The following is a 24,250-nucleotide window of genomic DNA, read 5'->3' as shown; positions in this document are numbered from 1 at the left end:
CAAAATAATAATTCAGAAAGGAATAAGTCCAGCGCTATATTATATATATTCCTTTCTAAGTTCTGAAAACTTGCCGCACAGCAGGATCCGTGCGCTCCAGGAGGTGGTGAGCAGACATTAACTTTTTTGTATGTTTTTTAAAATAATTCCACTTATGGAAGGCAGATTACAGATTCCACTAGTGGTAACATATGAAAAATACTGAAAGAAAGTTTATTAGACTTGGTTATGCAGCAGTGTCAATTTTTAAGTAACTTGTTGATCTAGTAGATAAAAAAATACAATATTTTTTGTGTTAAAAGAGTAACTGGACTTCTTCTGTATGAGTATTTATATATAAAGTATAAACACTGCAATGTTGTTTCAATTCCCTATTCGAGGTCCTTTAGAAACTCATTTCATCTGTTCATCGGCAAGATCCAAACACTGTCTTCATACAATCTGTGTGTGGAACTCTCCCTCTTTGGCCACGGCCCCACTATCAGTATTTGTTCAGTATTTGGTCAGTATTTTTTCTCAGGAGTGGGAGCCAAAACCAGGAGTGGGTGATAAATGCAGAATTGGTGACTTGTTTCTATTATACCTTTTCTCTGATTGTTCCTCACCTGGTTTTGGCTCCCACTCCTGAGAAAAAACACTGACCAAATACTGATAGTGGGGACATGGCCTTTGAGCCTTTGTGTCCCTTACCCATACCAAGAGAGTTCCTTGCTGAGCAGCAGTTGAAAGGATCTTCTACAGTAGCTTGAACTGAATTGAAACAGCATTGCAGCATAGTGTTTGGGATAGAAAGAGGCACAATAAAGGTAATGAAGTATATTACATAAATATATATTTTTCAAAGGCTGATCAATAATTAAAGAGTAACCATTCCTTTAATTTTTACTTCATAAATCAATAGTACACATGAAAATAAAGACCTTTGTAATGTATCTTATCAGAGAAATCTGCTTCATTCTGCTCCAGAATTGATCAGTTATCAAAATTCTCAATTCTGAAGTAAAATCTGTATTCAGTGAAGTACAGACTTTTCCATTACTGAGGTAGGAGATGGCGGCTGCTACGGATAAGACTCTATCTAGAAGGGAGGAGGGGGGAGCCACAGGCAGAGCTCCAACCTCCTGCTCACCTGCTTCCATCCAACCAGAATATTATCAGAACCAACTGCCATCTCCTATCTCCGTAATGGGAAAGTCTGTCTTCATTGAATACAGATTTTATCTCAGAATTGAGGATTTTAATATTAAATTATTAATTCTGTCAGAGAAAGAAGTTGATTTCTCTGATCAGATGTATTACAGAGTTGCTTATTTTCATGTGTACTATTGATTTATGAAATAAAAATGAAAACAACAGTTACTCTTTAGATTAAAAAAGTTTAATTGCTCATTAAAAAATTGATATTGCTATCAACAGTGATTGCCCAGGTGATGTTAAATGAGTACTAACATTAGACAACAGTAAAAACCTTTAGGAGATACAGGTTCTACTTAAGAAGACCAACTGTGTATTATATATGAGTAAATCAAATTGCTGGACCTTGGTCCAGCGGCCATTTCAGTATTCTGAGGCCACTAGTTGGGAACTCTGCAATTCACCCCCTACCTACTAGAATCCTCGGCACATCTTCTGAGTTGTAGGCTTAACGTGACGTCATTGTTGTGGCATAACGCACGCATGATGTCGTGCCGGGTCAACGAATCAGAAGAGGCACCCTAGAAGACACTGGGTAGGAGGCAGTTTACATTGTCCCCATCTGGTGGCCACATTAATCTGTGGCTGCTGGACCAAAGTCCTTCAAAATGATTGTCTCATCTCTGTTATGTATGTCTAATTAGCAATGATTTGTGCAAAAAAAAGTATGCAAATTACATCTGCTTCATAGAATGATAGTACAAGTAAACTGGTCTGGACACCTCACAAATACTACTATTGGCTTAATAGAAAACAGTTGACCACATATGATGCTTTGTTCCTTGGGCACACAGCAGAGATAAGGAGGGAATATGTCACATTTCGTTACAGCTTTGACTACTAAGAGACAAAAAGAGGCCCATTTCTTATAGGGTTCTTCTGGTGAACGGGTGAAAACATGGAAATAACCCTTTAGGAGATGGTGTGACTGGTGTTATTCCTTTTGCCCTTCTTGAGCAAAAAATAAATTATTTTAGTTTCAGTAGGGCATCACACCGATGTGATGAAGAGATGCCCATCCTGTCTACTGTTAATGGATCAATCTAATTTAAAAAAAAATGCCTTTTAAAACTTCTGATCTATACCCGAGCAGTACAAGAATTCCCTTCGATTTTTCCTAAGTAAATAGGCATTTTTTTATATTTTCATAACTATATAGCCGTCTGAGAAACATGTCAAGATTTGAGCTAAGACATTGGTAATTGAGTTGTAAAAAAGAAAACACTTTTTTTTTAGAATTAGATCTGCCCATTCAGGGGTTTCATACTTGCCTGTAGGTACAGAATGATGGGCATATTACCTCAACAAGCTTATTTAATTAAGGAAACTGCTTTCTCCCATACTTTAACTGGAGCGCATTATACAAGCCACATTCAGTTTCACCAGGATATAGGCAGCTGTTTATTTAAAGCCCGACTGTTAAGCAAGCTTGTGGCACGGCTGCCAACAGGCATTAATCATCAAGATGCTGTTTCACTGGATTTTGGAAATGTATGTTATTTCAGACAGAAGAAGGAATCTGAAAGGTTTTGAATACATCTTCTCCTGATCAAAGTTAATTGGCAGCAATTGGCCTTTAAATATTCCCTCATGTTTCCTTTTTCAAAATCAGACGAAATGCACCTTATTTAATGGATGAGCCAAAATCATTTAAAAATGCCAGTATGTGACAGGCTCCCAGTGTGGTTTCTCCAACATCTGTCCTGTATTTTGACTCCTTTTCATCTGAAGATAAACTCCTCGTGGATGAACTGGCAAATTATATCGCAATCAAATCATTTACATGTACTTTGTTTTTCTTACATTCCAGGGCAAAATATTCCTTCCACTCCAGAGTCAGAATTATTAGGAATTATTTTATCTCACATTCATTTTTTTTCCTGTGTTTGTCTAGGGAAATAGAAACTCCCGTTCCTTAGGTCTGGCTTTACTATATTAGTGTATTTCTTAAACGCATGTTTAATTTTTAATTACTATACTTAAATCTATAATCTACCTGCCAGTATGAGTTAAAGAAAAAGTAAAAGGTCCAATTATAGAGTTAACTTGATTTTTAGTAATTCTTCAAAAAATTATCTTGTCGCATATAATTTAAGAAATACACAATTAATGACAATGGTAGTGTCCTTGTTAACTAATATACATTAAATAAGAATTTAGACTATAAGGTTTTTTTGTGCCTTTTCAAGTAGGGCATTTTTGTGGCAATTTGGTTGTCTGATATGTTTCTTGCTGATTTTTCTGATGACAAGATAATCGGTCTGAAGTCAAAATTGCTTCTTGAAAACCAAGTCTACAAGTCTTCATGCATATAATGCAATTTCTTCTATGTGAAACCTAAAACACTGCATCTACCGAAGTATATGGGACCATACAGCACCTGTAATACTATATAGAAGTATCTGTAAAATAATATTTCCTTATAAATCCAACAGAAAAAAATGGTGCCATGGTCCATTGAACATTGTTTAATGGAACATGCCTTCCATTAGAAGTATTGCTTCTTGGGGAGAATATCTCTATATTATGGAGCCATAGAGAGGTCCCATAAAGTGACACATGACTTTGTTTGTAGAATGTATGATCTGAAATCACAGCTACCAGGTAGTATGACCCCATAGAATGTTATGGTTGTCATTATAATGGATCCTTAAACATAGAAACATAGAAAGGTAGAGTTGGAAGGGACCTCCAGGGTCATCGTGTCCAACCCCCTGCTCAATGAAGGTTTCACTAAACCATCTCAGACAGATGTCTGTCCAACCTCTGTTTGAAGACGTCCATTGAAGGAGAACTCACAACCTCTCATAGCAACCTGTTAACACCAAAAGTCCTATGTCTGGGGCTACACAGTGACATAGGTGGTAACACAGTTTGCCAAAGATCCTTGTGTGACATTGCAATTTGAAAGGTACTGCAACAAGTATCAAAAAGTCAGAAACAGTTGGATTTTTTTGCGATTTGCTTGGTGCAATCATGGCACCTTGTGTGTTGCAATGTTACCCTTTGCTGGTATGTAGAAGTAGAATAAAGTCACAGCCAAATTTGTGTAGCTCCAGCCTAAAGCTAGTTAGTAAGATTGGCTTTATGCTAGTAAATATTAGAGATGATCAAATTTTTTCAAAATCAAATTTGCCAGGTTAAACAATCTTTTAAAAACTTTTTTTAATTTGCAGCTATTCATTTCACTGCGAATCTCAACACTGCAAAACCTCCAATTGTCCTGAAAAAAACATCTGTAACACTCAGAGGTCTCCTAGGACTGTTTCCAACCCCCTTGAAGCTGTTTAAAACAAAGACAGCCTTTCTAATGTCAATGTAACCTCACCATAGAAACGAATGGTGACCCAGTAGTATAACAAGCTTATTTAATAACACAGTGCACTGATAGATTTTTCATGTTTTTTTATTCAGAAATAGTGCACAAGCTATCCCTTTTGGTCATTTAAAATCAGGCAGACTCTTTGCAGAACACTGACTCAAAATGACGGTGTCACTGTTAGAGGTAACATCATTCTGTTGTGAATGAAACTACTGATGAGTCAAATATACCACTTCCTCCTTTTTTTACAGACTATGATAGTCCCGCCTGATTGGCTGCACTATATCATGTCATGTGACAGCTGAAAGGTATTGTGGGTAAGCCTGCCTAAGGTCATATCAGCCTTCTGTAAATGATGCAATCTTCTGCAACTTATTAAAATTCAGCAGGCTTTTTTTGATTTCCGTGAATGAAATCTCAAATTTTTCAGACTCACTGGAATTTGATTTGCCTTGATTCAATTTAATCATCTCTAGTAGATATACCACTTTGTTCACAATTATCACTGTTGAAAAATTCTGTTAAATCAAGTAGAGGGATTATTTCATGTGGTTAAGATAGAAAATAGTAACAGTTTAGAGCTGCAAATATGCAGGAAATAGTGACAGTAGAGAAAAGCAAATATGCAGGAATATGCTTTACGTGCATAGAATTGTATTTGAAGCAACATTGAATATGTTAATGTGGAATTTATATGTTGGTTGGTCTCAAGGAGACAGCTGATCATTTAGAACCATCCGGCAGCATTTATAGAAATTGTCTTCAGCAGGAGTCAGCATTACATTTTTGGCGCAGCGTCAAACTGATTCCTGGGATATTCTTGTTCTGACTGTAGCAAGAGGTCATGATTTATAAAAAAAAATACAATAAATTATTTGTCAAAAGAATTTTGATTCATTGGGTAGCCTGACATGTCAGAACAAGTAAGGGCCATTATAGAACATTCTTTACGTACCTGTATAAGCATTGCCTACAGTCCATGCCAAGTCTAATTCTGCTCTACGTCCTCCAGCTGATATCCCAGTCATAAAACGGATAATGTGGGAGTGATCTGCTTTAAACTTGTCTTTGATCTATTGAAATTATCTGAATACTCATTTCAGACGAAAATACCTTCCCACATTTACACCTACTTGGGATAGAGGCATTTTCATTGTAATAGCAACTGACCATGGTTCTGGTCAACTTTTCCTATCTAAAAAAAACAATTAAGTTTGCATCTTAGGGATTTCCAGTGGTTTGCGTTAGCGCTGGCTCTGTGCACTATAAGTAGCAGAATGCCCTGAATCACAATGACCGCTCACAGCTCCTTTTTACTTAAAGGTGTATTCCCATCTTGTTGATTTATAAATTGTACCTGTAAGTTACTGGCACATTTCATTGTCAATTGAGAAATGGTCCGAATTTTAATCAATGTGAATAGGATTTCCGAATTACTCTCCAATGAAATCAGTGAACAGTGAGGCTCTGTTCTTTAAAAAGTTGTGTGTTCCATTAATAGGGGCCACATTTTCCTTCCAGATATATTTTTGGTTTAAGGTAGATGGGAATACCCCTTTAATTTTGGAACGACTAAACAATTCTATTATATGGAACATTCCTTTTAAGATATTTTTCAAATACATGTAGACAACATGAACAAGATTCTAGTCTCTTAAATTCTGCACATTTTGGGCTCAAGTTCCCTATAAGTGATATAATAATTATTCATCAAATGTTATTCAGATATTTTTTTACATTTCATTTGGAGATTTATAAAACTAGTAAAACAGAAACGGACTTTATTAGCTCAGCAGGAGCTGAGGTTCATACCAGGCAGATGCCACCTGTGTTATGTAGCTGGCATCCGCATGTAACTGCAGCAACTGGAGTTTGCACCGATCACTGCATTTTAACCACTTAAATGCCTCTTGCAACCTCTGACAACTGCATTTAAATGATGCCATGATCAGTGCATGCATGCACCATCTCCAGTTGGCACCCCGCAATGTGATCTTGAGGAATAAATGGGTTTTCATGGTAGTCACAGGTCTGCTGAAAACTCCTGTAACTGCCATCTTGGTTTTCTTGTGAAGCTCAGCCACAGATTAAGCTATATAAGAGAACAACAATTAAATCTATACTATAATACTGTGATACTGCAGTGTATAGTTTAAGCGATTGAATGATCATAGATTGATGTCCCCGGCACCCTTTCCACCCTTCAACAACTAAAAAATTAAATGTTTTAAAAAAATAAACATATTTGATATTGTTTTTCTTGAAAAGTCTGAACTATCAAACTATGAAAATTGTTTATACTCTATGTTAAATGTGAAAAAGAAAAAAAAAGTTGAAATACCAGAATTGATCATATTTTTTCGGTTTCCACACTCCTCCCCCCACCCCAAAATAAAATAAAATAAATCAAAACATCATCTGTACCCCAAAATGGTAATAAATAAAATGTGAGCTCAGTTTGCAAAAAAACTTACAGGTCTTAAAGAATGATGACAAATACAATTTTTTACAAGCTTCTGATTTTTTTAACCACTAAAATATAAAAAAAATATAAAATAAAAATATAAATTTGGTGTCACCATAGTTGTACTGCCCTGCAGAATAATATTGCTAGTTTTTTTTTTTTTTCTATGTAATGGATGCCGTAAAAATAAAACACATAAAACAAGGGCAGAATTGCATTTTTTTTCTCCCCATTTATGTGTTAAAACAAATGGTGTGATTCAAGACTACAACTCGACCCACAAAAAACAATCCTGTGTGCAGCTATGCCAGAAAAAGAACAGAGTGCAAAAAAAAAAGATGTATGTGTTATTGAAAGGTTAAAAGAGAGCTGCAATGTTATTTCTTGCTATGGCCAACACAGTTTCTCTTCTAGAGAGTTTCTACATTTTTCTCAATGTGAATAATAAATGTCATATCAAGAACATATACTAAAAACTATCCAAACTTTGTACCCTATTCTTTATCCAAGAGTTATTTTTTTTTATGATTGTTTATATAGCCATATGTTTGGAGATGTGGGACTTAGCCATTTTCAAGCCACCAAAAACTATCTGAGGGACCAATGAGTTATATTTTCAGAAGATCTGTAGAGTGATGTACTATAAGAGTTTTACAACCAACCAATAGTATAAGGATGTAATACAAACACATTGTCTCTTCTGCTCCATTTGAATGATGGATTATTTTTGCTAACATTGTGGCATTATTTTTTGGTGCTGAGTTCTCACACTTCATTTTTCCAATTAGCCGGCTAAGTATCTTGCAGATGTATCTCCTTTCCACAGTTATGACTAACATAATAAATACATCAGCAGGCCATCTCATTAATGATTTGCATAACCATGACAGCAGCAAAAGGAATTCTTTTACATTTGACAAAGATAGAAAGGGAAATGAAAATAAAGCACAAAGTGATGAAAACCACAGTGATAGAGCAAACGTAACTGGTTTCACAGTTACAGACTTCACGTCTGATTTTGTTCCTATGGTGGCATATTCCTGATATTTTTTTAATTCTTTTGCATATTACTAAGTAAACATTTTGTTTCTTACAGGTAGCTTCATGTTGAATGGCACTTGTAATAATAAAATTATATATTTGGAGCCATTTTTAGTAATTTCACAATTTTTTTTTGCTAGTCCAAAGTGGAACTCTAAGCTATGTTCACACATCTTGTTTTTTTCAGCGTTTTTTGCTGTGTTTTTTTAAGCAAATTTTCAGCTGCGTTTTACAGTACCAGCAAAGTCTATGAGATTCCAGAAATCTCATGCACACATCTTGTTTTTTTTTTTTTCAGGGTTTGGTGCTTTGCATATTTTTTTGCAAAATAGAGCATGTCACTTCTTTCAGCATTTTTTCACCCATAGGAAGTAATGGGTGGTGAAAAAAACGCAGAAAAAACGCACCAAAAACGCAGGTGGCAGGTTTTTCAGCATTTTTTCAGTGTTTTTTGTGCCAAAACCAGAATGAAATTGTTTTTTTTCACTGAACCTTATGTACATGCATAAATAGACAAAAAAAAAACGCTCCAAAAATGCACCAAAAATGTATTAAAAACAAGCAAAAAAGCAAGAAAAATCCTGAACAAACCTCCTTTCAATAGACCAGGTTTTGCTGCAGAATAAAAATGCAGCAAAAACGCAATGTGTGAACGTAGCCCTAGTTGTCAATTTCCCCTTTTTTTGGATACTTTAGTTACAGATGCACCCATAGATTTTCAGGACCCTGGGATGCTGACAGGTAGGATAGGTTTGCAGGACACATGTCAAGCAGGGTGTGGGAAAGACTTAATTCCAAACAAAGGGAAGAGGGAAAGGGGGGAGTGGAGACCTTCTAGGCTGATCTAACGTCACCCTGTCTCCACTAACGTCCCTATATTGGCTCTTCACCAATCGCCGCACGTGAACCTCGCCCTGTCTTTCCCTGGCATTTGGCCCTGGCTAGGGAAGGGAGGGGGATGAGCGCTAGTCAATCCCCACTGACTACTAAAGACAACAAGGGGGAACAAACAAGGGAAGATAGCTTAGCTTTTAGTCGACTTCAGAGACATGAACACCCATCCTCATAGCCCCAGAGAGGATGAAGTAATGCACTTGCTCTGAGCCTACACAAAGGGTAATGTGAGTATCGCCGGCACCTCCCTCTAACAGACAGCAGGTTTTTATACACCCAGGCCAGGGTGTTAATTAGCCAGAGTAAGGTAGCTGCTGGGTCTTAGAAAGACAGGCTCTAAGAAGGTGTCTGTAATGCCAAACATAGAGATCTCCTGCAACCAACTGCAGGGTGACTGTCTGTCACTTCTGACACACCCTTGACAACACCCATATAATGGCAATGAAATATTGATGTGGAGGTTTTGTGAATTGTGAATTAATTTTCTTTTCTCACCTCTATTTGGCTTACGTGCATCTAAGGGACTACTCTCTAAGTACAGTGCATTGTGAAAGTATTTGGCCCCCTTGAACTTTTCTACCTTTTGCCACATTTCTGGCTTCAAACATGAAGATATAAAATTCTAATTTTTTCGGGAAGAATCAACAACAAGTGGGACACAATTGTGAAGTGGAACGAAATTTATAGGATATTTTAAACTTTTTTAACAAATTAAAAACTGAAAAGTGGGGCGTGCAATATTATTCGGCCCCTTTACTTTCAGTGCAGCAAACTCACTCCAGAAGATCAGTGAGGAACTCTGAATGATCCAATGTTGTCCTAAATGACTGGTAATGATAAATAGAATCCACCTGTGTGTAATCAAGTCTCCGTATAAATGCACCTGCTCTGTGATAGTCTCAGGGTTCTGTTTCAAGTGCAGAGAGCATCATGAAGACCAAGGAACACACCAGACAGATCCAAGATACTGTTGTGGCGAAGTTTAAAGCCGGATTTGGATACAAAAAGATTTCCCAAGTTTTAAACATCTCAAGGAGCACTGTGCAAGCGATCATATTCAAATGGAAGGAGTATCAGACCACTGCAAATCTACCAAGACCCGGCCGTCCCTCTAAACTTTCACCTCGAACAAGGAGAAGACTGATCAGAGATGCTGCCAAAAGGCCCATGATCACTCTGGATAAACTACAGATATCTACAGCTGAGGTGGGAGAGTCTGTCCATAGGACAACAAACAGTCATACACTGCACAAATCTGGCCTTTATGGAAGAGTGGCAAGAAGAAAGACATTTCTCAAAGATATCCATAAAAAGTCTCGTTTGTAGTTTGCCACAAGCCACCTGGCAGACACACCAAACATGTGGAATAAGGTGCTCTGGTCAGATGAAACCAAAATCGAACTTTTTGGCCACAATGCAAAACTATATGTTTGGTGTAAAATCAACACAGTTCATCACCCTCAAAACACCATCCCCACTGTCAAACATGGTGGTGGCAGCATCATGGTTTGGGCCTGCTTTTCTTCAGCAGGGACAGGGAAGATGGTTAAAATTGATGGGAAGATGGACAGAGCCAAATACAGGACCATTCTGGAAGAAAACCTGTTGGAGTCTGCAAAAGAACTGAGACTGGGACCGAGATTTATCTTCCAACAAAACAATGATCCCAAACATAAAGCAAAATCTACAATGGAATGGTTAAAAAATAAACGTATCCAGGTCTTAGAATGGCCAAGTCAAAGTTCAGACCTGAATCCAATCGAGAATCTGTGGAAAGAGCTGAAAACTGCTGTTCACAAACGCCCTCCATCCAACCTCAATGAGCTCGAGCTGTTTTGCAAGGAAGAATGGGCAAGAATTTCAGCCTCTCGATGTGCAAAACTGATAGAGACATACCCCAAGTGACTTGCAGCTGTAATCGCAGCAAAAGGTGGCGCTACAAAGTATTAACTCAAGGGGGCCGAATAATATTGTACGCCCCACTTTTCAGTTTTTAATTTGTTAAAAAAGTTTAAAATATCCTATAAATTTTGTTCCACTTTACGATTGTATCCCACTTGTTGTTGATTCTTCCCAAAAAAATTAGAGTTGTATATCTTTATGTTTGAAGCCAGAAATGTGGCAAAAGGTAGAAAAGTTCAAGGGGGCCAAATACTTTCACAATGCACTGTATTTTTTGTAAGATATGACCACAACCTAAAGAGATTTTGTTGAATTTGGAATCATGTATTAGGCAACTGTGTCAATATCCTCAGGTATGATAGGCACAGAATGCATAGAGGTTGGTTGCAAAATTGACATCCAGAATTCTGCAGATCTTCAGCAGGGAAAAACACTTGTGGTGCCATACACCAACAGCTAACTCTACCGACACCTCCATATTCATGGTCACTCAACTCAACCAAGCATGTATGTTTTTTTTTATTACGAGAGCAGAGAAAGTTGCTGCCATTCACCTTTGGTGGCAGATTTTCTCCCGGAAGAACAAAATTTGATCTCTAAAGTAAAACTGTCCAGTTCTCTATATCCCATGACATCTTCTGCCGGAGGAGAGTTAGGAGGTCCTATACCCACTAAATGGTCAGTAAGTCCCAACCAAAATGGTTTAGTTTGGCCTACATTTATTTAATGCATATGAAGGCATTGGGTTTCCCCACAGCCCTGCAAGATGCCCACCCTTGTCTTTTGCAGAACCATACAAAATAGATTGAATAAATCTCTAAACTGAAGTCCAAAGGGAAGCCGCATATGGTAGCATATCAGCCTCTGTTGTATATGTACTGTTAGTAACAAATGTTTTACATAACATTTGGCTAGATGTTCTATACTAAAGCTGGCTTGTGTACAGCATTGCAGCCACTTGCTGTGCTGGCAACTAGTGTAGTCAAAACTGTCAATTCTGATCGGATTAGCCAACATTTTGTCCATTAAACCTAAAATGCAGTTGACAAGTATCCCATTAGAAAATGCCTGGGCAATAAAGTGTCTGTCATGTCATGGATTTCAACATGCTGGATTTTTTGTTCACCGGGAGATAAGTCAAACCAACTGTTGTACATAACAAACTGTACGTGCTTATGGTAAAAGTTGGGAGAGAAAACTGTGGCTTGGCAATTATATAATATAATTTGCCAGGATAAGAACTTGCATATTAGAAAAAATGTATCTATGTCTATAGATAACAGTTATGTAGACAGTAATAGTGAGTAAAAAATCACAAACTGTTTTGATATTTGTGATAAACTCCAAGAAACCCCACATGGGGTCTCAAAAACATGCTGTTTGGCAAGCTAAAAGTGAACTGAACTGTAGCTGTTGATGGCCTGAGCTGCTTCCTGGTGCTTTTTTCATCAAAGTAGAATAATGCAGATGTGTCTTAATGGAAGTTATAGCTGATTTCCTTTTATTTCCTCATAAACCTGGTCCAGGATCCCAATAACTGCAACAAAGATCAGTGTTCTCATGAAACCACATGTGCACAAAGCCACATTTCACACATTCTGCTGGCTCTTCATACACATATTGTCTTTGACTGATGTTATGTTACAGCTTTCTTTTAACTTGGCAAATTACAAAGTAAATAATGTGTTACAAAAACTCTAAGCTAGTTAAAGTGAAGGATAAACTATTATTATAAAATGCAACCAAATTGAAAAATTAAGAAACAGCAAAATCAAATATAAATTGATATTTTTGGTACAAATTCTGCACTGTTAGAGATTGAACAATCCAAGTATTTTCATTCTCAGGTTTATACGCTGCAAAATAATATAAGAAGATATTGAAGTAGACCCTTAGCTAATGTGGGGCCACTGAGAGCTTTATCTCTTCTTGACATCATCACCTTTTCAAATTCATGTTGTGAAGCAGCAGAGCCCAACACCTTCTCTCCAAATATTCCATAATGTTAACATTTATAAGGTATGGAAGAGAAGGTGGGAACAAGAGGGGTTAGGGTGCCATCAATCAGCTACAGTTTTGCCATTGAATTCTGTTTACTCAGCACTTCTGTTCTTTTTTGATATCCTGTTAACCCTGTAACAATATATGACGTCATGTGTCATGTCTCTGCCTTTGATTTAATCATCTTTCATGTGTCTTTAACAGCAAAGGGTGGATCGGAGCTCCACCCGTGGCTGTTAACTAGTTAAATCTCGCTGTCAGTCTCTGCTTTAACACTTGTCATGAATCCCATCGATCAGCCTTGTCATGTGATCACGGGATGCAGATGGGTAGTCATGAAAGCAGGGGATCTTAAGAAGACTGCCTGTCATTATGATACTCCTATGAAGCCCTGCTATGTATAGCATAGGTGATCGGATGATCACAGCTTCAAGTCACCTAAGGGGATTATTAAATACAGTAAAAAGTGAAAAAAAAAGATTTTAAACATATGAAAAAAAAACAACTCAAAAGTTCAAATCACCCCCCTTTGCCCCATTGAAGATAAAGCAATTTAAAAAATACACGTTTGGTATCGCTGAGTTCAGAAATGTCCAATCTATCAAAATATAAAATAATTTAATCCCATCATTGAACGGCATAACGAGAAAAAAAACGAAACTCCAGAATTATGTGTTTTTGGCTGCCACAACATTGCAATAACAGGCGATCAAAACATCATGTCTACCCCAAAATAGTATAGATAAAAACATAATCTCAAGGTGCTAAACATAAGCCTGAACCCAGCCTCAGATCCCGAAGAATAATAATGCTACGGGTTTTGGAAAATGATGACAGATGCAAAAACTTTTTTTCATACAAATTTCAGAATTTTTTTTCACCATTTAATAATAAATAAACTATATATGTTTGGTATCTGCGTACTTGTATTGACCGGGGTAATCAGATTTCCAGGTCAGTTTACGACCTGGAACACGGTAAATAAAAAAAAAATAAAAAACAATTGTGGAATTGCAAATATTTGGAATTTCACCACCCTTGGAATTTTTTTCCCATTTCCAGCACACTACATGGTAAAATCAATGGTGCCATTGAAAAGTACATCCCATCTCGCAAAAAAAAGCACTCATACGGTTATATTCATGGAAATGTAAAAAAAAGTTATGGCTCTTCAAAAAAGGGGAGGAAAAAATGAAAAAACAGAAAATGGTTTTCGCGTGAAGGGGTTTAAAAGGAAAAAAGATATATTTCTTGAAATGAGCCATTTCTTTATTAAATGTTTAATACAGGGAAAATATATATCTTTGTACCGTGTTAGCCAGTAGATAGAAAAATATTTTGATTTGAGTGTCCTCAGTTGTTGATACCTTTTAATGGCTAACTGAAAAGATGGTAACGAATTGCAAGTTTTCAAGACTACTCAGGTCTCTTCATCAGGCATAGTATAACATAAAATCTGAAGAGTCACACATTTATACACAGCAAGACACAGAAATAATGCAATAGATGAGATAAGTGACGTAAAATGCTCCTCAAACCTGTGAGGTCATCACAACCCTGGACCAGACCTCAATCACCGGATAATAAAGCTTTCACACTCCTTATCTATGAGCAATTCCAATATTTACGGCCACAACTGTCTCTCTCATAGTAATGTCACTTGTCTCATCTATTGCACTATTTCTGTATCTTGCTGTGTATAAATATGTGACTCTTCAGATTTTGTGGTATACTATGCCTAATGAAGAGACCTGAGTAGTCTCGAAAGCTCTATAATACTTTAGTATGCAGAGGAATAAGTGGTTGACTCAATAATTGCAAGCTCCACATGTCCTATGATAGTAAAACAAGCCCAAATGTCATGTCATGTTCGTTTTAGAAAGAAGAGGCTTTATAGTGGCAGCCCAACCAAACAAGCCATAATTGTTCAGTGCTTTTTTAATTGTTCTGTAGGAATGTGAACATTTAATATGCTAACTGAGACCTTTGGAGCCTGAGCTATAGCTCTTGTTTTTTTTGCAATTTCTAGGAGCATTGCATGATTTGTCAGTGGAGTGAATTTGCTGGGATGTTTAGGCTATGTGCCCACATAGCGTTTTTGTAGCGTTTTTGCGGCGTTTTTATGCCCACGAAAACGCTTGTAAAACCGTCTGCCATGCAAAGCAGTGAATTCGGATGCGCTAATTAGTGAGCCAAATTCGCATTGCGTTGCAAAAAGCAGCATGACCATTTCTACCGCGATTACGCTGCAAATTCGCGGCCATTGAGGATTATTGAAACGCAGCAAACCCGCAGGTATATGTGGATTTGCTGCGTTTCAATTAAATTCAATGGCCACGAATTTGCAGCGTAATCGTGATGCGTGTGGTACCCAGAATGAAGAAGAGACTACAACTCCTCTTCATCCAGGCTACCACGCGGTGAAAAAAAGAAATAAAAAAGTTAAAAATGAAAAAAAAACGTATACTCACCTCTCCTGTCTTCTCCCGGCCGCGTCCTCTCTCCTCGGCATCCCGCGGTGTACTGGCAGGACCTGCGGTGACGTCATTTAGTCAGCTGATGATCACGCGACTGCTGACGTCAACGGTCAGGTGATGGTCGTGTGACCATCAGCTGACTAAATGACATCACTGCAGGTCCTGCAAGTACACCGCGGATCGCCGAGGAGAGAGGATCACCGCCAGGAGGAGACTGGAGAGGTGAGTATACAGGGTTTTTTTTATTTTTAACTTTTTAATTATTTTTTTTATTTTTTTTTTACTATAGATGCAGCATTTAAAGCATCTAAGTTTGTCACACGATATAAATCCATGCCGGTTGCGTGGATTTATATTGTGTGACCAACTTGTCAAGCACTTTCCAAGTGATGCCCAAAATCGCTTGGAAAAGTGCTTAAAAAAACGCATGCGAAAACGCATGTAAAAACGCTGAAAAAACGCTTCTCTCTGGCAGAAAAAACGCATGTAAATCTGCATGTAAATCTGCATGCTTTTTTTTCTGCCAGAGAGAGGCAAAAACGCACTGCATCAAATCTGCTACATGGGCACATAGCCTTACACCTGGGAAGATTGTCAACTTTCTTGAATCTTTTTGACTCGTGAATGATCTTTCTCATTGTAGAAAGATAGATTCCAAATTGTTTGGAAATGGCCTTGTAATCCTTCTCAGAATGATAGCAACAATTCCTCATCTAAGATTATTGCTAATTTCTTTCCTCTTTGGCTTTATGTTAACACATGCTCTATTACTCCAAACTGATAAAACTTCCTCCTATACAGAGGTGGTCACACTTGACGATGAATCAACAATTAAGAGCATTTTTTTTGCAGCACTTGGATGCTACTTACCCTCTTTGACATAGTTTTTCTTTTAAAAAAAAATGACCGTGTAATTTTTCACTTGTTGTTATTCATCTGAGGTAGTATTTTCTCAATTTTAAGACTTTCTAAAGACCAGCTGTTTTTTTTAATTATGTCCTGATATAAAGCATAAAAAAATCAAAGTTTTCCTTATGACTATCTTAGATGTCGAATGCTGATACTTAATTTTTTATCTCATCTGTTGGAACATGAGTCTTTAGTAAAGTATTTCTTAGTCATGATATGATGACAGCTGTAGAATCCCATGTGTTAGTCACCATCTGGGTGCAGTAATATTTTTTATACCATCGAAGCAATGTGAAATATTTCTACAAATGAATGCATTTAATCATCTTTAAAAATCTGTTTCCACAATACATACTGTAGATGATATTGTGGTTTACTGATCTTTGTCTATGAAATGGCATTATGTCCATAACATGACATGCGTCTGACGTATGGTCCATTGTATGCATTTTACATCACTATAGCCCTTGTCAACAACATTTTTATTCAACATGAAACTTATTACATAATTTATAATAAAGCATTTAATACTATAAATAACCGATTCTGATATTGTCATAGTTATAGCTTTTTTGTCATTTATATTATTGACTTGGATAAATATTGTATCAGTAGATTGCAGTTAATATATGTTTGGAAGTAAAGGACAAAGAAATGTATATAATAATTGTGCAAGAGTTTAATAACATTAATATTTAAGAGAGGTTATTGTAAAGCAAAACATTTTTCAAAAAGGTAAAATCTTTTTTGTGACTTAAACTGAATATAGACTTGTTCCTTCTTGGATGGTCAAACAAAATGCTGGCTATTTGAAGATGTCTTTGTTCTCTATATCCTGTGTTGGATCCACAGGTAATCTGTACCTTTCTTTCCTCAGTAATTGAGGTGGGAAAGTAGAGAAAATGAAGGGGTCACAGAGTACACTCAAGGCAAGGTGTGACAGGCTCTGCCAACTGTTAGTGCTGAAATCCTGTGAACTAAGGACACCTCTTATTCACATGCATTCATTCTGAATGGTAGGCAAATAATGATGGGCTAAAGACACTCATTCCTGATCAAAGGATTTAATTGACTTGAACTGAAAACTATAATCCAGTTTAGCTGTCCAATTTTAAATTTCATTTTAAATACTGATTAGTGTCCTTGCTCGGGTTTAGTACTTCACAATTTTATTTTTCACTTATATTTGTCATATGCAATCTTTTTTATATTTTTTTTTCTGTAGTTGTCATACATAACTTTATTTGATACTAACAATACTATCAACATTTTTTTTAAATAGCACAAATATATTTTACTGCATTGTGGCGTGGATTTACCAGCCTTTGTTCTTGTTGGAATTAATAATTGAAAGTGTTGTTGAAAACAACCCCAGTCCATATGAGCAAGTAGGGCATACTGAAATCATAAAAGGGATTCTTAGGTCAAGATTCATTTGATGAGCCAGGGTGGAAAACCACTAAGTACAATCCTATTAAATTGAAGTATAGTAGAAAAATTACAAAGCACAGCTCTACCTGCTGATTATTAGAACAACCTATTAACTTTTTTTTCCTCAATCTTCCACCAGTTAAAGAGAATGTGCTATTAGAAAATGGCCTGTTGTTTAAATCTGCTTTTTGTGTTAAATGTATTTTTTTAAATAGTATTTTTTTCATCTCACAATGTGTATTATATATATATATATATATATATATATATATATATATAAAATAATAATAATAATATAGTAATGTTCACACCATTCACTAAGGCTATTTAAGACTCTAACTTACTCTTCTTTCAGGAACAGTTTTCAGCAGCACCTTTTTTTATCACAAGCATGATTACACTTACAGATAACACTTCTATACACAGCAGATAAAACAGGATCCACCAATCACAATAGGTAATGTCACAGCTGACCCTGCTCCCCCCTCTCTTCACAATGACCTATGCACACGGACATCTACTAAAGCAACAGAAAGTTAGTTTAAAGTAGCCCCAGTGGCCAGTGTGAGAATTGCAAGATTATGATATGGGAAAAAAAAATAGCAAATTCCAATGAATAAGTATATATACTGTCTAGTCTGTGCTTTCACTGTTTTATTATATATATATATATATATATATATATATATATATAAATATATACAGTACAGACCAAAAGTTTGGACACACATCAAAACTATGAACTAACACATGTGGAACTATATACTTAACAAAAAAGTATGAAACAACTGAAAATATGTCTTATATTCTAGGTTCTTCAAAGTAGCCACCTTTTGCTTTGATCACTGCTTTGCACACTCTTGGCATTCTCTTGATGAGCTTCAAGAGGTAGTCACCGGAAACGGTCTTCCAACAATCTTGAAGGAGTTCCCAGAGATATTTAGCACTTGTTAGCCCTGTTGCCTTCACTCTGCGGTCTAGCTCACCCCAAACCATCTAGATTGGGTTCAGGTCTGGTGACTGTGGAAGCCAGGTCATCTGGCGTAGCACCCCATCACTCTCCTTCTTGGTCAAATAGCCCTTACACAGCCTGGAGGTGTGTTTGGGGTCATTGTCCTGTTGAAAAATAAATGATGGTCCAACTAAACGCAAACCAGATGGAATAGCATGCCGCTGCAAGATGTTGTGGTAGGCGTGCTGGTTCAGTATGCCTTCAATTTTGAATAAATCCCCAACAGTGTCACCAGAAAAGCACCCCCACACCATCACACCTCCTCCTCCATGCTTCATGGTGGGAACCAGGCATGTAGAGTCCATCCGTTCACCTTTTCTGCGTCGCACAAAGACACGGTGGTTGGATCCAAAGATCTCACATTTGGACTCATCAGATCAAAGCACAGATTTCCACTGGTCTAATGTCCATTCCTTGTGTTCTTTAGACCAAACAAGTCTCTTCTGCTTGTTGCCTGTCCTTAGCAGTGGTTTCCTAGCAGCTATTTTACCATGAAGGCCTGCTGCACAAAGTCTCCTCTTAACAGTTGTTGTAGAGATGTGTCTGCTGCTAGAACTCTGTGTGGCATTGACCGAGTGGCATTGCTGTTAACCTGCGATTTCTGAGGCTGGTGACTCGGATAAACTTATCCTCAGAAGCAGAGTTTACTCTTGGTCTTCCTTTCCGGGGCGGTTCTAATGTGAGCCAGTTTCTTTGTAGCGCTTGATGGTTTTTGCAACTGCACTTGGGGACACTTTCAAAGTTTGCCCAATTTTTCGGACAGACTGATCTTCATTTCTTAAAGTAATGATGGCCACTCGTTTTTCTTTACTTAGCTGCTTTTTTCTTGCCATAATACAAATTCTAACTGCCTATTCAGTAGGACTTTCAGCTGTGTATCCACCAGACTTCTGCACAACACAACTGATGGTCCCAACCCCATTTATAAGGCAAGAAATCCCACTTATTAAACCTGACAGGGCACACCTGTGAAGTGAAAACCATTTCCAGTGACTACCTCTTGAAGCTCATCAAGAGAATGCCAGGAGTGTGCAAAGCAGTCATCAAAGCAAAAGGTGGCTACTTTGAAGAACCTAGAATATAAGACATATTTTCAGTTGTTTACTCTTTTTTGTTAAGTATATAACTCCACATGTGTTAATTCATAGTTTTGATGCCTTCAGTGTGAATGTACAATTTTCAAAGTCATGAAAATACCGAAAAATCTTTAAATGAGAAGGTGTGTCCAAACTTTTGGTCTTTACTGTGTGTGTATATATATATATATATATATATATATATATATATATATATATATATATATATAATATATATATATAATATATGTATATATATATATATATATATATATTTAACACAAAAACAGGTTGGTTTAAACTATAAGTTATTTTTTGTTCACATGCCGCATTTTTGCTTCTTTTTTCTGTATAAACAGCGCAAACAATAGCCAGGAAAAAAGCCGTGGCAATTCTACATTAAAATGTGCATTTTTTATGTGTTTTTATGCAGTTATTTTGTAACACAGCCTCATGGATATCAGGGGGAAAAAATGATAAAAACCGCCAAAAGGACTTACATGCTGCATTTGAATCAAAAAAGGCACCGCAGGTTTAAAAATGCAGGAAAAAAAAAACCTGAAAGTTTAGAAATCTCATTCAATTTGCTGCTGCAAAACATTGGCCACATTTATAAAACTGTCTAATTCTTGAACAGTGGAAACTTAGACTGGACAGTTTTAGAATGCAGCAGAGTTATCAAAGTGGTTCCTGGTGTTTGACAAGTCTAAAATTTTAAGACAGGCCAATGTAAGTTTATACCACGTATTAATTGACTTATTTTGTGCACAGAATATACGCCACAATTTTGCTCAAAGTGTTGCATGTGTAATCATACCTCTTTTCAACAAGGTCATGTCCTCCAGTCATGAAAGTCATAAAAAGTTTTTAAAACACATTAACATTATCAATATGGTGCAAGTCATTAAAGACAAGTTTTTGACACTAATAAACGCCAGACTTCTAGTGCATCTAGCTTGATAAAGATGGCCCACTGTATTGTTTCCACCTAAAAAAAAATAATGAAAAAATGCAGCCAAACGCCTCCAGCTTCACATGCAGATCTGTCCAGCCTATAGATCTTAACAGCTCATTTGCATATTAGAAAAATGTGGATGTCGCTGGAATAAGACATCGGATCTCAGTAATCAAGGTATCATTTTATTCAGCTTCCTATGACCTACATGCCCATATAGACAGCTTACCAGGGTTAATCTTACCGACAGATTCCCTTTAAATGCATCCATAGATCCCATTTACCTAAAGACCAATTTGGCCTCTTTTGGGTGGAATAAATTGAGGTTCATATTAGTTTTGTTTTTTGGAAAAGCACAACAGCCTGAGCTACTTCATTGGAGTCATATTGGTCATTGATGCCACTGTATGGTATCCATCACAGTCTTCTGTTAAACGTATACATTGGGAGCTTTTCTCAGAATGTTTTGCACATAGGAAAAAATGCAGTGTGAAATGAACCTAACTTATAGCCTATATATTGTATAATATTATTCAAAAGAAAATAGCTCACCAGGGAGATGTTTCCAGAGCTGCTTTTAAAGTTACAGCAATCCAGAAAGTCTGTAGGTCAGAGCAGACAAATATACTTCAAGAAAACAAAAAAAACCTGGTATCTTCGTTAATAATTCTTAAATAATTATATTGATAATACATTTAAAAAATTCACCATAGCAGGACAGTGATACACGTTGTCGCGTTTCGACTTAGCAGTCTTATCATAACATTATTTATTGCATTGTCTAGTAATATTCAAAAGCTAAGGTGCAGAATATATATTTCTCGAAATACTTTAATATGGCAAACCAACATGATAAAAACAGAAGTTTGAACATTTTAATGTAATGCTGGTTCTCACAGATACAGCCAGGGATTTTTATTATTCAACACGGACGAGGAAGGAGTTGAAGTAATTGCCTAATGACAGATATGAAGAGAACAGAGAATGCACTGATCATTTCCTGTATGCTGGCCTGTTTCCAGCAAGTCTCAATGGGCTCGCTGATGTAAAAAGAAAACGAAAATTGCAGCTTCTAGAGGGAATTTTCTTTCTGCTTTACCCTTCAGAATACGGCATTGAAACAATTAAGCTTCAGGACGGTGTTAGTTTTCTCACGATAAACTGGGAATTCTGAGCAAATGTGGAAGTGTGTTATTTTTGCCATAATAATCATACTTAGAGGATCGTAACGCTGTTAAGCCCTTTCATAGAACTTGTTTTTACATCATAAACGGTGTTATATTTTCACCTTAACACACAATCATTGTTGGAATTTGTGCCTCTCTAGGTCAACATTCATAATCACTCCCTAAACCCATAGTAAAATAAAGACATAAAAACTTAACATAAAAACCTTCATCTGTAACCATTTAACAAAGGAGCTTTGACTATAGGATAGATTTATCTAGGCTTGAAGTTATTTATCAAAAACCATGTTATTTTCTTTATGCAGATAATGGAAAAAAGTAATTTCCTTACGGTAAAGTACTATGGTATGTAATTGGCCAACTCCTGACATTCCTCAACTGATGTTGTAATTTTTGTGCAGAAGCTCCTCCTGTTTCTTTGTACTTCAACTGGGGGACATTTTTTAACTGGCAGTCTAGTTGACAATTGGGGGATTTTTTTAAAAGCCATGAACAGTGGGAGAACAAATAAGAACATTTTGGTGCACTCATCATTTGGCAAAAATTGCATTTTTTTAAATGCTCTGTTCTTGACATTTGAGCAGACTTAAAAAAGTTCAGGGTTCGTACTGGACAGTTAATGTCCAGTGCTAAATTCCGAACACAGACTTCTCCTGGAGTGTTCGGAGTTCTGCGGGAAGTTCGGGAGGTGAGAGAGAGAATTTTCCTGCTCCAAAGTTCAAGACCCCATTGTTTTCAATGGGATTCGGGTTCTGGTTCGGGTATGGTTCTGGTACCAGAAACAAACTTTGGACCAAAGATCGGATCGGGTACCAGAACCTGAACTTCCACGGGTCTGCTCATTCCTACATTTGAGTGGATAGAGCTTAACAGAAAGAGGTAGTGCCTTTCTCTGTCTGACCTTTCTTTATTACTTTCATCAGATATTACCCTACATTATAGGGTAAATGTTATTTTTTGGTACATTTTAATAAACTATGTGCATCTTACTCCAGTGCACATACTTAAATTGGTGGTCCAATCAAAATGTATTGCTAAGCTATCCTTAGAAAGGGTCATCAATATTACCTCTTTGGGGGATAGACGCCTGGCGCCCCCACCAACTCCATCATCAGCAGGATGTAAACACATTGAGCAAAGCTGCACCATGCAATATGTAGTGGCAATTGCCAGGTCCTGCAGAGAAGCTCCTATTCTTTTCTCCATTCAATCTGGGCAGTAATGCCTAGCAGCAGCCACTACACATTAAATGAATCTGCACAGTAATTACATTCTGACTGGTCAACCCATATAAGACTGTATAAAATACCAGTTTTAACAAATTCTCCACAATAACTTATTTTAATATTTTTTGTTAGGGGGGATGATTGTACACTGCTCAAAAAAATAAAGGGAGCACTCAAATAACACATCCTAGATCTGAATGAATGAAATATTCTCATTGAATACTTTGTTCTGTACAAAGTTGAATGTGCTGACAACAAAATCACACAAAATCATCAATGAAAATCAAATTTATTAACCAATGGAGGCCTGGATTTGGAGTCACCCCCAAAATTAAAGTAGAAAAACACACTACAGGCTGATCCAACTTTGATGTAATGTCCTCAAAACAAGTCAAAATGAGGCTCAGTATTGTGTGTGGTCTCCACATGCCTGTATGACCTCCCTACAATGCCTGGGCATGCTCCTGATGAGGTTGCGGATGGTCTCCTGTGGGATCTCCTCCTAGACCTGGACTAAAGCATCTGCCAACTCCTGGCCTGTGGTGCAAAGTGACGTTGGTGGATGGAGTCAGACACGATGTCCCAGATGTGTTCAATCGGATTCAGGTCTGGGGAATGGGCGGGCCAGTCCATAGCTTCAATGCCTTCATCTTGCAGGAACTGCTGACACATTCCAGCCACATGAGGTCTGGAATTGTCCTGCATTAGGAGGAACCTAGGGCCAACCGCACCAGCATATGGTCTCACAAGGGGTCTGAGGATCTCATCTCGGTACCTAATGGAAGTCAGGCTACCTCTGGCAAGCACATGGAGGGCTGTGCGGCCCTCCAAAGAAATGCCACCCCACACCATTACTGACCCACTTGCAAACCGGTCATGCTGAAGGATGTTGCAGGCAGCAGATTGCTCTCCTTTGAACCTGCTTTCATCTGTGAAGAGCACAGGGCGCCAGTGGCGACTTTGCCAATCCTGGCGTTCTGTGGCAAATGGCAAGCATCCTGCATGGTGTAAGGATGTGAGCACAACCCTCATCTGTGGACGTTGGGCCCTCATACCACCCTCATGGAGTCGGTTTCTCACCGTTTGTTCAGACACATGCACATTTGTGGCCTGCTGGAGGTCATTTTGAACGCCTCTGGCAGTGCTCCTCCTGTTCCTC

The 24,250-nt window shown here is 37.4% G+C and overlaps 1 protein-coding gene across 7 annotated transcripts in view; it reads left to right on the top strand.

The window, feature by feature from the left end:
* The window catches only part of EYA1 (EYA transcriptional coactivator and phosphatase 1), a 146,652-nt gene that overhangs the window by 103,022 nt on the left and 19,380 nt on the right, over window positions 1-24,250 (top strand). The gene's annotated exons all lie outside the window — the stretch shown is intronic.

The sequence above is a fragment of the Phyllobates terribilis genome, unplaced genomic scaffold (genome assembly GCF_046119375.1).
Source record: "Phyllobates terribilis strain yellow unplaced genomic scaffold, ASM4611937v1 Scaffold_4__5_contigs__length_816908805, whole genome shotgun sequence".
Lineage (NCBI taxonomy): Eukaryota > Metazoa > Chordata > Amphibia > Anura > Dendrobatidae > Phyllobates > Phyllobates terribilis.
Note: the sequence above shows the minus strand (reverse complement) of the source record. Positions and strands in the feature narration are given on the sequence as shown.